At 44.5% G+C, this 15,756-nt stretch overlaps 1 pseudogene; it reads right to left on the bottom strand.

The window, feature by feature from the left end:
• Positions 1 to 262: 262 nt before the first annotated feature.
• Positions 263 to 15,756, bottom strand: part of LOC134987843 (transient receptor potential cation channel subfamily M member 2-like) — a 539,791-nt pseudogene continuing 524,297 nt past the window's right edge.

The raw sequence follows: 15,756 nt of genomic DNA, 5'->3' as shown, positions 1-15,756 counted from the left end.
GATATTTGTGCTATGAGTAGTAGTCTTGGTTGTAGCATCTGTGGTGCGTGTAACACACAGATAATGAGCTGAGGGCTCCTGATCTCACGGCAGAGAGATATAATGTATGGCCACCCACCTGATCTGTGACCAGATACTCCCACTAAGAGATTACCACTTTTATACATCCCCAGAGAGCTGTGCACTAGCGTCAGTATTAGGACACGTTATAGTCATACATTTACAGCATAATAACATTGGAAAAACCTAAAATTTGGAGATTTTACCGCTTGGATGTTCCCTTCACCAGATTTTCCTGGCTCTCCTGTTGTTGCTGTTGCTGTTTGTACTGGTAGTTGTCCTTCATGTAGGATTCCCAGGATAGCAGCGATGACTCCTGGCATTCATCTAGCACGCGTCCTGCAAGGACAATGTGTGACAATTATTACATAGAGTACACAGCTATACCTAATCTGGTGGTAATGGCGCTTTCAAACTCACTCAGTGCTTTGTAGCCCCATGGTGGTTGTCTACAGATGGCGCATTTCAGGAGAAGGTACAGATGGGAAAACACGATGAATGGTGGCGGTAAAGCTGGGCGATCATTGTATTCTTTTATTAGACCAAAGCGATAGAACTTCCAGAGCTGATCTGCGTGACTCTCAACGTCATTATATACTAAACTGGGACAGGAAGAAGAAAAAAGTACAAACGTTGAAAATCCACCATGTTCTCCTCTATATAACATCTGTACAAGGAGCTGTGTGTAACATTGAGATAGTGGGGGCTTATATGTATGACACACAGCGGGCCCTTATCATGCTGTATCCTTATGCTGTATAAGGCATGATTCTGAGTCGGACACAATAGAGTGATGTTTTTCATTTGTACAATCATCTGGGCTGCGCTGTGCACTTTTCTGGCTATTGCCTCTGCATGGAGGGTTTTGGAGTTAGATGCATTGTCCTTTTGTCCTTCCTTTTTATTTTTTCACCGTGACAGGGCAGTTCTCCGAACTAGGCCTGGTTACCTACCTAAGGTGGTTTCATCCTTTAACCTTAACCAAGACATGGTGGTTCCAGCATTTATCTCTTCAGACTTGTCAGCTTAAGATTGGTTTTAGGATGTATTTAGGGCCCTACAGATATAGGTGGGCTGTACAACCCCCATTAGACGGTCGGATTCCCTCTTTGTCCCGTTTGGTTTCCACAAACGTGTCTGGCCTGCTAATAAGCAAACGCTGGTCAGATGGATTAGAATGGTGATTGCACATGCTTATACGCAAGCTGGTCTTCCAGTTCCAGCTTCGATTAAGGCCCATAATACCCGGTCTGTTGGACCTTCTAGGGTGGCCCACCGTGGAGCGTCTGCAGGACAAATGTGCGAGACAGCTGCGTGTTCCTCAGTGAACACATTTCTTATGTTCTATACCTATGATACCTTTGCGTCCCAGGATGCTTCCTTTGGACGCCGGATTCTCTCATCCACTCAGGCATTTCCCCTCCCTTGAGTACTGCTTTAGGACATCCCTGATGTTTCCCTGTGGAAACCCTATATACCCTGCTGCAGAAAATAGGAATTATGGTAGACTTACCATGGTTATCTCTTTCTCTGCAAAGTACATAGGTTCCACAGGGCGCCCACCCTGACGCACCTAGCTTCTTTGGGTTTGTATGGCATTAGCCACTGGTACCTTCTCCTGTCAGTGAGAATGTGGTTCTATGTGACTAACATCTGTCTTCTCTCTTACCTGCTCCTGCATTGGACTGGTTACCTGCTCCTGCATTGGACTGGTTAATGAAACTGAGCTCTCAGTGCCTGGAGGCGGGGTTATAGAGGAGGCCCCAATGCATCCTGGGACAGCCTAAAGCTTTAGAATGTTGGTGCCTGGATCCAGATCCATCTCTACACCCCAATGTTTCCCTGTGTACTTCTCAGAAAAATAGTTATCCATGTTAGTCTACCATAACTCTTATTTTTACTGTAGTGCTGCCTAAATACCTGTGATGCTGTAAGGGAGGGTGCTAGCCTCCTGTGCTATCACATACAGCGCGGCTATAGAGCTATATACACATACAGCGCGGCTATAGATCTATATACACATACAGTGCAGCTATAGATCTATATACACATACAGCGCGGCTATAGAGCTATATACACATACAGCGCGGCTATAGATCTATATACACATACAGTGCAGCTATAGAGCTATATACACATACAGCGCGGCTATAGAGCTATATACACATACAGTGCAGCTATAGAGCTATATACACATACAGCGCGGCTATATATCTATATACACATACAGTGCAGCTATAGATTTATATACACATACAGTGAGGCTATAGATCTATATAAACATACAGTGCAGCTATAGATTTATATACACATACAGTGAGGCTATAGATCTATATACACATACAGCGCAGCTATAGATCTATATACACTTACAGTGCAGCTATAGAGCTATATACACATACAACACGGCTATATATCTATATACACATACAGTGCAGCTATAGATCTATATTCACATACAGCGCGGCTATAGATCTATATACACATACAGCGCAGCTATAGATCTATATACACTTACAGTGCAGCTATAGAGCTATATACACATACAACGCGGCTATATATCTATATACACATACAGTGCAGCTATAGATCTATATTCACATACAGCACGGCTATAGATCTATATACACATACAGTGCAGCTATAGATCTATATACACATACAGTGCAGCTATAGATCTATATACACATACAGTGCGGCTATAGATCTATATACACATACAGTGCCGCTATAGATCTATATTCACATACAGCACGGCTATAGATCTATATACACATACAGTGCCGCTATAGATCTATATACACATACAGTGCAGCTATAGATCTATATACACATACAGCGCGGCTATAGAGCTATATACACATACAGCACGGCTATAGATCTATATACACATACAGTGCAGCTATAGAGCTATATACACATACAGCGCGGCTATAGATCTATATACACATACAGTGCGGCTATAGATCTATATACACATACAGTGCGGCTATAGATCTATATACACATACAGTGCAGCTATAGATCTATATACACATACAGTGCCGCTATAGAGCTATATACACATACAGTGCGGCTATATATCTATATACACATACAAAGCGGCTATAGAGCTATATACACATACAGCGCGGCTATAGATCTATATACACATACAGTGCCGCTATAGAGCTATATACACATACAGTGCGGCTATATATCTATATACACATACAAAGCGGCTATAGAGCTATATACACATACAGTGCGGCTATAGATCTATATACACATACAGTGCAGCTATAGAGCTATATACACATACAGCGTGGCTATATATCTATATACACATACAGTGCAGCTATAGAGCTATATACACATACAACGTGGCTATATATCTATATACACATACAGCGCAGCTATAGATCTATATACACTTACAGTGCAGCTATAGAGCTATATACACATACAACGTGGCTATATATCTATATACACATACAGCGCGGCTATAGAGCTATATACACATACAGTGCGGCTATAGAGCTATATACACATACAGTGCAGCTATAGATCTATATACACATACAGCGCGGCTATAGAGCTATATACACATACAGTGCGGCTATAGATCTATATACACATACAGTGCAGCTATAGATCTATATACACATACAGCACGGCTATATATCTATATACACATACAGCGCGGCTATATATCTATATACACATACAGCGCAGCTATAGATTTATATACACATACAGTGAGGCTATAGATCTATATACACATACAGTGCGGCTATAGATCTATATACACATACAGTGCAGCTATAGAGCTATATACACATACAGCGCAGCTATATATCTATATACACTTACAGTGCAGCTATAGAGCTATATACACATACAGCGCGGCTATATATCTATATACACATACAGTGCAGCTATAGATTTATATACACATACAGTGAGGCTATAGATCTATATACACATACAGCGCAGCTATAGAGCTATATACACATACAGCGCGGCTATATATCTACATACACATACAGTGCAGCTATAGAGCTATATACACATACAACGCGGCTATATATCTATATACACATACAGTGCAGCTATAGATTTATATACACATAAAGTGCAGCTATAGAGCTATATACACATACAGCGTGGCTATAGAGCTATATACACATACAGTGCGGCTATAGAGCTATATACACATACAGCGCGGCTATAGATCTATATACACATACAGCGCGGCTATAGATCTATATACACTTACAGTGCAGCTATAGAGTAATATACACATACAGCGCGGCTATATATCTATATACACATACAGTGCGGCTATATATCTATATACACATACAGTGCAGCTATAGAGCTATATACACATACAGCGCAGCTATAGATCTATATACACATATAGAGCGGCTATAGATCTATATACACATACAGTGCAGCTACAGAGCTATATACACATACAGCACGGCTATATATCTATATACACATACAGCGCAGCTATAGATTTATATACACATACAGTGAGACTATAGATCTATATACACATACAGCGCAGCTATAGATCTATATACACTTACAGTGCAGCTATAGATCTATATACACATACAACGCGGCTATATATCTATATACACATACAGTGCAGCTATAGAATTATATACACATACAGTGCAGCTATAGAGCTATATACACATACAGCGCGTCTATATATCTATATACACTTACAGTGCAGCTATAGAGCTATATACACATACAGTGCGGCTATAGATCTATATACACATACAGTGCAGCTATAGAGCTACATACACATACAGTGCAGCTATAGAGCTATATACACATACAGCGCAGCTATAGATCTATATACACATACAGTGCAGCTATAGAGCTATATACACATATAGCGCGGCTATAGATCTATATACACATACAGTGCAGCTACAGAGCTATATACACATACAGCGCGGCTATATATCTATATACACATACAGCGCAGCTATAGATTTATATACACATACAGTGAGGCTATATATCTATATACACATACAGCACAGCTATAGATCTATATACACTTACAGTGCAGCTATAGAGCAATATACACATACAACGCGGCTATATATCTATATACACATACAGTGCAGCTATAGATTTATATACACATACAGTGCAGCTATAGAGCTATATACACATACAGCGCAGCTATATATCTATATACACTTACAGTGCAGCTATAGAGCTATATACACATACAGCGCGGCTATATATCTATATACACATACAGCGCAGCTATAGATCTATATACACTTACAGTGCAGCTATAGAGCTATATACACATACAGCGCAGCTATAGATCTATATACACATACAGTGCAGCTATAGAGCTATATACTAGAGATGAGCGCCTGAAATTTTTCGGGTTTTGTGTTTTGGTTTTGGGTTCGGTTCCGCGGCCGTGTTTTGGGTTCGACCGCGTTTTGGCAAAACCTCACCGAATTTTTTTTGTCGGATCGGGTGTGTTTTGGATTCGGGTGTTTTTTTTCAAAAAACCCTAAAAAACAGCTTAAATCATAGAAATTGGGGGTCATTTTGATCCCAAAGTATTATTAACCTCAAAAACCATAATTTCCACTCATTTTCAGTCTATTCTGAATACCTCACACCTCACAATATTATTTTTAGTCCTAAAATTTGCACCTAGGTCGCTGGATGACTAAGCTAAGAGACCCTAGTGGCCGACACAAACACCGTGCCCATCTAGGAGTGGCACTGCAGTGTCACGCAGGATGGCCCTTCCAAAAAACCCTCCCCAAACAGCACATGACGCAAAGAAAAAAAAAGGCGCAATGAGGTAGCTGTGTGAGTAAGATAAGCGACCCTAGTGGCCAACACAAACACCGTGCCCATCTAGGAGTGGCACTGCAGTGTCACGCAGGATGGCCCTTCCAAAAAACCCTCCCCAAACAGCACATGACGCAAAGAAAAAAAGAGGCGCAATGAGGTAGCTGTGTGAGTAAGATAAGCGACCCTAGTGGCCGACACAAACACCGGGCCCATCTAGGAGTGGCACTGCAGTGTCACGCAGGATGTCCCTTCCAAAAAACCCTCCCCAAACAGCACATGACGCAAAGAAAAAAAGAGGCGCAATGAGGTAGCTGACTGTGTGAGTAAGATAAGCGACCCTAGTGGCCGACACAAACACCGGGCCCATCTAGGAGTGGCACTGCAGTGTCACGCAGGATGTCCCTTCCAAAAAACCCTCCCCAAACAGCACATGACGCAAAGAAAAAAAGAGGCGCAATGAGGTAGCTGACTGTGTGAGTAAGATAAGCGACCCTAGTGGCCGACACAAACACCGGGCCCATCTAGGAGTGGCACTGCAGTGTCACGCAGGATGTCCCTTCCAAAAAACCCTCCCCAAACAGCACATGACGCAAAGAAAAAAAGAGGCGCAATGAGGTAGCTGACTGTGTGAGTAAGATAAGCGACCCTAGTGGCCGACACAAACACCGGGCCCATCTAGGAGTGGCACTGCAGTGTCACGCAGGATGTCCCTTCCAAAAAACCCTCCCCAAACAGCACATGACGCAAAGAAAAAAAGAGGCGCAATGAGGTAGCTGACTGTGTGAGTAAGATAAGCGACCCTAGTGGCCGACACAAACACCGGGCCCATCTAGGAGTGGCACTGCAGTGTCACGCAGGATGTCCCTTCCAAAAAACCCTCCCCAAACAGCACATGACGCAAAGAAAAAAAGAGGCGCAATGAGGTAGCTGACTGTGTGAGTAAGATAAGCGACCCTAGTGGCCGACACAAACACCGGGCCCATCTAGGAGTGGCACTGCAGTGTCACGCAGGATGTCCCTTCCAAAAAACCCTCCCCAAACAGCACATGACGCAAAGAAAAAAAGAGGCGCAATGAGGTAGCTGACTGTGTGAGTAAGATAAGCGACCCTAGTGGCCGACACAAACACCGGGCCCATCTAGGAGTGGCACTGCAGTGTCACGCAGGATGGCCCTTCCAAAAAACCCTCCCCAAACAGCACATGACGCAAAGAAAAAGAAAAGAAAAAAGAGGTGCAAGATGGAATTGTCCTTGGGCCCTCCCACCCACCCTTATGTTGTATAAACAGGACATGCACACTTTAACCAACCCATCATTTCAGTGACAGGGTCTGCCACACGACTGTGACTGAAATGACGGGTTGGTTTGGACCCCCCCCAAAAAAGAAGCAATTAATCTCTCCTTGCACAAACTGGCTCTACAGAGGCAAGATGTCCACCTCATCATCATCCTCCGATATATCACCGTGTACATCCCCCTCCTCACAGATTATCAATTCGTCCCCACTGGAATCCACCATCTCAGCACCCTGTGTACTTTGTGGAGGCAATTGCTGCTGGTGAATGTCTCCACGGAGGAATTGATTATAATTCATTTTAATGAACATCATCTTCTCCACATTTTCTGGATGTAACCTCGTACGCCGATTGCTGACAAGGTGAGCGGCGGCACTAAACACTCTTTCGGAGTACACACTTGTGGGAGGGCAACTTAGGTAGAATAAAGCCAGTTTGTGCAAGGGCCTCCAAATTTCCTCTTTTTCCTGCCAGTATAAGTACGGACTGTGTGACGTGCCTACTTGGATGCGGTCACTCATATAATCCTCCACCATTCTTTCAATGGTGAGAGAATCATATGCAGTGACAGTAGACGACATGTCCGTAATCGTTGTCAGGTCCTTCAGTCCGGACCAGATGTCAGCATCAGCAGTCGCTCCAGACTGCCCTGCATCACCGCCAGCGGGTGGGCTCGGAATTCTGAGCCTTTTCCTCGCACCCCCAGTTGCGGGAGAATGTGAAGGAGGAGATGTTGTTGACAGGTCGCGTTCCGCTTGACTTGACAATTTTCTCACCAGCAGGTCTTTCAACCCCAGCAGACTTGTGTCTGCCGGAAAGAGAGATCCAAGGTAGGCTTTAAATCTAGGATCGAGCACGGTGGCCAAAATGTAGTGCTCTGATTTCAACAGATTGACCACCCGTGAATCCTTGTTAAGCGAATTAAGGGCTCCATCCACAAGTCCCACATGCCTAGCGGAATCGCTCCGTGTTAGCTCCTCCTTCAATGTCTCCAGCTTCTTCTGCAAAAGCCTGATGAGGGGAATGACCTGACTCAGGCTGGCAGTGTCTGAACTGACTTCACGTGTGGCAAGTTCAAAGGGCATCAGAACCTTGCACAACGTTGAAATCATTCTCCACTGCGCTTGAGACAGGTGCATTCCACCTCCTATATCGTGCTCAATTGTATAGGCTTGAATGGCCTTTTGCTGCTCCTCCAACCTCTGAAGCATATAGAGGGTTGAATTCCACCTCGTTACCACTTCTTGCTTCAGATGATGGCAGGGCAGGTTCAGTAGTTTTTGGTGGTGCTCCAGTTTTCTGTACGTGGTGCCTGTACGCCGAAAGTGTCCCGCAATTCTTCTGGCCACCGACAGCATCTCTTGCATGCCCCTGTCGTTTTTTAAAAAATTCTGCACCACCAAATTCAAGGTATGTGCAAAACATGGGACGTGCTGGAATTTGCCCAGATTTAATGCACACACAATATTGCTGGCGTTGTCCGATGCCACAAATCCACAGGAGAGTCCAATTGGGGTAAGCCATTCCGCGATGATCTTCCTCAGTTGCCGTAAGAGGTTTTCAGCTGTGTGCGTATTCTGGAAACCGGTGATACAAAGCGTAGCCTGCCTAGGAAAGAGTTGGCGTTTGCGAGATGCTGCTACTGGTGCCGCCGCTGCTGTTCTTGCGGCGGGAGTCCATACATCTACCCAGTGGGCTGTCACAGTCATATAGTCCTGACCCTGCCCTGCTCCACTTGTCCACATGTCCGTGGTTAAGTGGACATTGGGTACAGCGGCATTTTTTAGGACACTGGTGACTCTTTTTCTGAGGTCTGTGTACATTTTCGGTATCGCCTGCCTAGAGAAATGGAACCTAGATGGTATTTGGTACCGGGGACACAGTACCTCCAACAAGTCTCTAGTTGGCTCTGCAGTAATGATGGATACCGGAACCACGTTTCTCACCACCCAGGATGTCAAGGCCTCAGTTATCCGCTTTGCAGTAGGATGACTGCTGTGATATTTCATCTTCCTCGCAAAGGACTGTTGGACAGTCAATTGCTTGGTGGAAGTAGTACAAGTGGTCTTACGACTTCCCCTCTGGGATGACCATCGACTCCCAGCAGCAACAACAGCAGCGCCAGCAGCAGTAGGCGTTACACGCAAGGATGCATCGGAGGAATCCCAGGCAGAAGAGGAATCATCAGAATTGCCAGTGACATGGCCTGCAGGACTATTGGCATTCCTGGGGAAGGAGGAAATTGACACTGAGGGAGTTGGTGGGGTGGTTTGCGTGAGCTTGGTTACAAGAGGAAGGGATTTACTGGTCAGTGGACTGCTTCCGCTGTCGGCCCAAGTTTTTGAACTTGTCACTGACTTATTATGAATGCGCTGCAGGTGACGTATAAGGGAGGATGTTCCGAGGTGGTTAACGTCCTTACCCCTACTTATTACAGCTTGACAAAGGGAACACACGGCTTGACACCTGTTGTCCGCATTTCTGGTGAAATACTTCCACACCGAAGAGCTGATTTTTTTGGTATTTTCACCAGGCATGTCAACGGCCATATTCCTCCCACGGACAACAGGTGTCTCCCCGGGTGCCTGACTTAAACAAACCACCTCACCATCAGAATCCTCCTGGTCAATTTCCTCCCCAGCGCCAGCAACACCCATATCCTCCTCATCCTGGTGTACTTCAACACTGACATCTTCAATCTGACTATCAGGAACTGGACTGCGGGTGCTCCTTCCATCACTTGCAGGGGGCGTGCAAATGGTGGAAGGCGCATGCTCTTCACGTCCAGTGTTGGGAAGGTCAGGCATCGCAACCGACACAATTGGAGTCGGACTCTCCTTGTGGATTTGGGATTTCGAAGAACGCACAGTTCTTTGCGGTGCTACTGCTTTTGCCAGCTTGAGTCTTTTCATTTTTCTAGCGAGAGGCTGAGTGCTTCCATCCTCATGTGAAGCTGAACCACTAGCCATGAACATAGGCCAGGGCCTCAGCCGTTCCTTGCCACTCCGTGTGGTAAATGGCATATTGGCAAGTTTACGCTTCTCCTCCGACAATTTTATTTTAGGTTTTGGAGTCCTTTTTTTACTGATATTTGGTGTTTTGGATTTGACATGCTCTGTACTATGACATTGGGCATCGGCCTTGGCAGACGACGTTGCTGGCATTTCATTGTCTCGGCCATGACTAGTGGCAGCAGCTTCAGCACGAGGTGGAAGTGGATCTTGATCTTTCCCTAATTTTGGAACCTCAACATTTTTGTTCTCCATATTTTAATAGGCACAACTAAAAGGCACCTCAGGTAAACAATGGAGATGGATGGATACTAGTATACAATTATGGATGGACTGCCGAGTGCCGACACAGAGGTAGCTACAGCCGTGGACTACTGTACTGTGTCTGCTGCTAATATAGACTGGTTAATAAAGAGATGTAGTATGTATGTATAAAGAAGAAAGAAAAAAAAACCACGGGTAGGTGGTATACAATTATGGACGGACTGCCGAGTGCCGACACAGAGGTAGCTACAGCCGTGGACTACTGTACTGTGTCTGCTGCTAATATAGACTGGTTGATAAAGAGATGTAGTATGTATGTATAAAGAAGAAAGAAAAAAAAACCACGGGTAGGTGGTATACAATTATGGATGGACTGCCGAGTGCCGACACAGAGGTAGCTACAGCCGTGGACTACTGTACTGTGTCTGCTGCTAATATAGACTGGTTGATAAAGAGATGTAGTATGTATGTATAAAGAAGAAAGAAAAAAAAACCACGGGTAGGTGGTATACAATTATGGATGGACTGCAGAGTGCCGACACAGAGGTAGCTACAGCCGTGGACTACTGTACTGTGTCTGCTGCTAATATAGACTGGTTGATAAAGAGATGTAGTATGTATGTATAAAGAAGAAAGAAAAAAAAACCACGGGTAGGTGGTATACAATTATGGACGGACTGCCGAGTGCCGACACAGAGGTAGCTACAGCCGTGGACTACTGTACTGTGTCTGCTGCTAATATAGACTGGTTGATAAAGAGATGTAGTATGTATGTATAAAGAAGAAAGAAAAAAAAACCACGGGTAGGTGGTATACAATTATGGATGGACTGCCGAGTGCCGACACAGAGGTAGCTACAGCCGTGGACTACTGTACTGTGTCTGCTGCTAATATAGACTGGTTGATAAAGAGATGTAGTATGTATGTATAAAGAAGAAAGAAAAAAAAACCACGGGTAGGTGGTATACAATTATGGACGGACTGCCGAGTGCCGACACAGAGGTAGCTACAGCCGTGGACTACCGTACTGTACTGTGTCTGCTGCTAATATAGACTGGTTGATAATGAGATGTAGTATGTATGTATAAAGAAGAAAGAAAAAAAAACCACGGGTAGGTGGTATACAATTATGGATGGACTGCCGAGTGCCGACACAGAGGTAGCTACAGCCGTGGACTACTGTACTGTGTCTGCTGCTAATATAGACTGGTTGATAAAGAGATGTAGTATGTATGTATAAAGAAGAAAGAAAAAAAAAACCACGGGTAGGTGGTATACAATTATGGACGGACTGCCGAGTGCCGACACAGAGGTAGCTACAGCCGTGGACTACTGTACTGTGTCTGCTGCTAATATAGACTGGTTGATAAAGAGATGTCGTAGTATGTATGTATAAAGAAGAAAGAAAAAAAAAACCACGGTTAGGTGGTATACAATTATGGACGGACTGCCGAGTGCCGACACAGAGGTAGCTACAGCCGTGAACTACCGTACTGTGTCTGCTGCGACTGGATGATAAATAATGATATAAAAAAAATATATATATCACTACTGCAGCCGGACAGGTATATATATTATATAATGACGGACCTGCTGGACACTGTCTGTCAGCAGAATGAGTTTTTTATAGAATAAAAAAAAAAACACCACACAAGTGAAGTCACACGACGAGTGTTTAACTTTTTCAGGCAATCACAATATAGTATACTACTAACTATACTGGTGGTCAGTGTGGTCAGGTCACTGGTCAGTCACACTGGCAGTGGCACTCCTGCAGCAAAAGTGTGCACTGTTTAATTTTAATAATAATATGTACTCCTGGCTCCTGCTATAACCTATAACTGGCACTGCAGTGCTCCCCAGTCTCCCCCACAATTATAAGCTGTGTGAGCACAGTCAGATATATACATAGATGATGCAGCACACTGGGCTGAGCAGTGCACACAGATATGGTATGTGACTGAGTCACTGTGTATCGTTTTTTTCAGGCAGAGAACGGATTATATTAAATAAAACTGCACTGTCTGGTGGTCACTGTGGTCAGTCACTACTAAACTCTGCACTCTCTACAGTACTCCTAAGCTCCAGTAAATCAAGTGTCTCTGTCTCAAATCAATCTCACTCTCTCTCTTCTAATCTAAATGGAGAGGACGCCAGCCACGTCCTCTCCCTATCAATCTCAATGCACGTGTGAAAATGGCGGCGACGCGCGGCTCCTTATATAGAATCCGAGTCTCGCGATAGAATCCGAGCCTCGCGAGAATCCGACAGCTTCATGATGACGTTCGGGCGCGCTCGGGTTAACCGAGCAAGGCGGGAAGATCCGAGTCGCTCGGACCCGTGAAAAAAAACATGAAGTTCGGGCGGGTTCGGATTCCGAGGAACCGAACCCGCTCATCTCTACTATATACACATACAACGCGGCTATATATCTATATACACATACAGTGCAGCTATAGATCTATATACACATACAGCGCGGCTATATATCTATATACACTTACAGTGCAGCTATAGATCTATATACACTTACAGTGCAGCTATAGAGCTATATACACATACAGCGCAGCTATAGATCTATATGCACATACAGTGCAGCTATAGAGCTATATACACTTACAGTGCAGCTATAGAGCTATATACACATACAGTGCAGCTATAGATCTATATACACTTACAGTGCAGCTATAGAGCTATATACACATACAGCACGGCTATAGATCTATATACACATACAGCGCGGCTATAGATCTATATACACATACAGCGCAGCTATAGATCTATATACACATACAGTGCAGCTATAGAGCTATATACACTTACAGTGCAGCTATAGAGCTATATACACATACAGTGCAGCTATAGATCTATATACACATACAGTGCAGCTATAGAGCTATATACACATACAGTGCGGCTATAGATCTATATACACATACAGTGCAGCTATAGAGCTATATACACATATAGCGCGGCTATAGATCTATATACACATACAGTGCAGCTATAGAGCTATATACACATATAGCGCGGCTATAGATCTATATACACATACAGTGCAGCTACAGAGCTATATACACATACAGCGCGGCTATATATCTATATACACATACAGCGCAGCTATAGATTTATATACACATACAGTGAGGCTATATATCTATATACACATACAGCACAGCTATAGATCTATATACACTTACAGTGCAGCTATAGAGCTATATACACATACAGTGCAGCTATAGAGCTATATACACATACAGTGCAGCTATAGATCTATATACACATACAGTGCGGCTATATATCTATATACACATACAGTGCAGCTATAGATCTATATACACATACAGCGCGGCTATATATCTATATACACATACAGTGCAGCTATAGATTTATATACACATACAGTGCAGCTATAGATCTATATACACATACAGTGCAGCTATAGAGCTATATACACATACAGTGCGGCTATAGAGCTATATACACATACAGTGCAGATGTAGATATATATACTCATTGTAAGGGCTTGTATTTCAAAGTGTTGCTTGGATTTGTAAGTGTATGTGAGTTGGAAGCGAGTGAAAAGGAGGAGCAGTGAGCTGGAACAACTGCAACTGCTAAGTGGAGTATCGGTGCCGCAGGTGAGAGCACTACGGCTCCATAAAAGTGAAGGACCAAGAACCGCACAAAGATAGATAAGTATAAGCCAGCTTAATTATTGTATAAGTGAGATTGCTTGTCTTCTACTTTTTATTTTTGCTGCTTTTTCTGTGAGAGTAACAGGGAGTTAGACCTTACAAACAATATGGGAGGGGCTGTGATTGGGGACCTCACTCAGTGCATGTCGTGCAAGATGTATGCACACCTGGAGCTACCGGCCCAGTGTGATTACATCTGCACGAGGTGTGTGCGAACGGTTGCCCTGGAAGCCCAGGTAACTGATCTAGAGCAAACCGTTACGCGACTGAGGGAGATTCACAATCTCGAGCGAAGTTTAGACAGAACGGTGGAGGAGTTGCGGGAGGGGTCACTGGTAGAAGAGGATGATGATCAGGTAGCCAGTTGGGTCACAGTTAGAAGGAAGAAAAAGAGGGGGAGGCACGACATTTCCGAACTATCAAACCCGAACAAATTTGCCTGATTGGACGAGGAATCGGAGGATGATAGTGAAGAAATGACGGTGCCGGAGGAGACTGCTCCCTCTAGCATCCAGAGGTGCGGTCCCTCTGGCGCGGTTGGGATACAAGATAGTGAGGTACCTAGTCAGATGGTGGTGGTAGGGGATTCTATCATCAGGAAGGCAGATAGGGCAATCTGCTACCGGGACCGTGATCGCCGTACAGTCTGTTGTCTCCCGGGTGCTCGGGTACGGCACATCGCGGACCGGGTAGATAGATTGTTCGGAGGGGCTGGGAAAGACTAGAGATGAGCGGGTTCGGTTTCTCTGAATCCGAACCCGCACGAACTTCATGTTTTTTTCACGGGTCCGAGCAGACTCGGATCCTCCCGCCTTGCTCGGTTAACCCGAGCGCGCCCGAACGTCATCATGACGCTGTCGGATTCTCGCGAGACTCGGATTCTATATAAGGAGCCGCGCGTCGCCGCCATTTTCACACGTGCATTGAGATTGATAGGGAGAGGACGTGGCTGGCGTCCTCTCCATTTAGATTAGGGTTGAGAGAGAGAGAGAGAGATTGACCTGAGGCTGTGATACTGTAGAAGAGAGTGCAGAGTTTAGTGACTGACGACCACAGTGACCACCAGACAGTGCAGTTGTTTGTTTTATTTAATATATCCGTTCTCTGCCTGAAAAAAACGATACACACAGTGACTCAGTCACATACCATATCTGTGTGCACTGCTCAGCCCAGTGTGCTGCATCAATGTATATATATATATCTGACTGTGCTCAGCTCACACAGCTTATAATTGTGGGGGAGACTGGGGAGCACTGCAGTGCCAGTTATAGGTTATAGCAGGAGCCAGGAGTACATAATATTATATTAAAATTAAACAGTGCACACTTTTGCTGCAGGAGTGCCACTGCCAGTGTGACTAGTGACCAGTGACCTGACCACCAGTATATATAATATTAGTAGTATACTATCTCTTTAGCAACCAGTCTATATTAGCAGCAGACACAGTACAGTGCGGTAGTTCACGGCTGTGGCTACCTCTGTGTCGGCACTCGGCAGCCCGTCCATAATTGTATATACCACCTAACCGTGGTTTTTTTTTCTTTCTTTATAGTCATACTAGTTACGAGTATACTATCTCTTTATCAACCAGTCT

The sequence above is a fragment of the Pseudophryne corroboree genome, chromosome 2 (assembly GCF_028390025.1).
Source record: "Pseudophryne corroboree isolate aPseCor3 chromosome 2, aPseCor3.hap2, whole genome shotgun sequence".
NCBI classification, from domain to species: domain Eukaryota; kingdom Metazoa; phylum Chordata; class Amphibia; order Anura; family Myobatrachidae; genus Pseudophryne; species Pseudophryne corroboree.
Note: the sequence above shows the minus strand (reverse complement) of the source record. Positions and strands in the feature narration are given on the sequence as shown.